The sequence below is a fragment of the Corvus brachyrhynchos genome, unplaced genomic scaffold (assembly GCF_000691975.1).
Source record: "Corvus brachyrhynchos isolate BGI_N302 unplaced genomic scaffold, ASM69197v1 scaffold36, whole genome shotgun sequence".
In the NCBI taxonomy this organism is placed as follows: Eukaryota; Metazoa; Chordata; class Aves; order Passeriformes; family Corvidae; genus Corvus; species Corvus brachyrhynchos.
In genome coordinates this window covers 980,872-982,212 of record NW_008238441.1, presented here as the reverse complement: position 1 = coordinate 982,212, position 1,341 = coordinate 980,872, and positions in this window count along the sequence as shown.

Below are 1,341 nucleotides of genomic sequence, written 5' to 3'. Positions count from 1 at the left end.
GCTGCATTTTGGAGCCACCGAGTTGCTGGATTGCCCGTGCTGTCTCTGGGCAGCTCGGGGCTTTCTAAGGCGCAGAATGGTGAGCTGAACGACTGAGCAAGCTGAGAACATCTCTACATATGGCACTCAACGTGCTAGCTCTGAACCTCGGTTCTACAGGGACTATTGGGGTGTCCCGGCTAGCCACGTGTCAGCCGGTGTAAACCCTGTGTGTGCAGTGCAAGCACTCTGCAGCCTGCTGTTGCTTTTTGTGCAGTAGCTAGCTCAGAGCTTCAGCTAATCTCCCTCCATGACACGTGGCATGGGGACAGCTGAAAAAGCAGGAGACCCATTTCTCTGATTTCTTTTCTCCGGACCTGCTTTCCTGTGGTGAATCCAGAATTCTGGTGAGTATTTCCCCACTGTTTTGGGGGCTCGTGTCTTAAGCTGGTGTCAGTGCAAATTTTTTCTCTTTTTTTCCCCCCCTTTTTTCACAATTTGGGGCTAAGGAATTGTGGTGTTGCTTTCATAATGGGATCTGAAGTTTCTGCACACCACAGAGAAATATATTACCAAGTTCAAAGCTACCTTTCTTGTACTGAGCACAAATACCCTAAAAGTTTAGTTCAATCTTTTGTGCACTAGCTTTTTCAGTACTTTCCTCATCTGACCTCCGAGTACATGAGATCTTCTGAATTTTGGGATAGTGTCAGGAGAAAACTCTCCTCTCTCAGACAATAGGGAGATGAAACAGTTTCAAAATTTTTTCCTCTCCTGTTGCTAAGTTACACTTTGCCAGAGAAAAATGCAGTACCGGAAAAACCACTGCAAAAACCCCCTGTTAAATTCCCTTACACCCTCTTCCAACCCCTGTGTCCCTGTACCCTCTTCCCCTATGCTGGAAAACACAGCTGGAGCAGCCTGCTTTTTAGCACAGGAGAGCTATCGACCTCCTGGCTCACCCGTGTCTCCTCAGCACCCTGCCTTGGACGGGAATCCAGAGCCCATCCCAGACCTTTCCAACCCCTTTTCTCCACTCCTTTGTTTCCACTCCACCCTTTTCTCCACTCCCCAGTTTCTAGTCCACATGTTGTAACCGTGTGAAAAAACCCCTTTTCCTCTGATCTCTTTGTTCCCAGGGACAGCAATAGCTATGTGCTTGTAGCCTGGGAAGAAAACCCCTCCCCCAACCCCTTTTCCCTGAGTCTATCTGTTCCCAACAATGGTGGATGCCATGTGTCCTCATCCCTGAACTACACCTCCCACAATCCTTTTCTCCTCCATCCCACAAATCCCTTCTTGTCCCCATCCCCTCCCACGCCTGCATCGGAACCTAACCCCGCCCTCTACCCCACCCCCCCC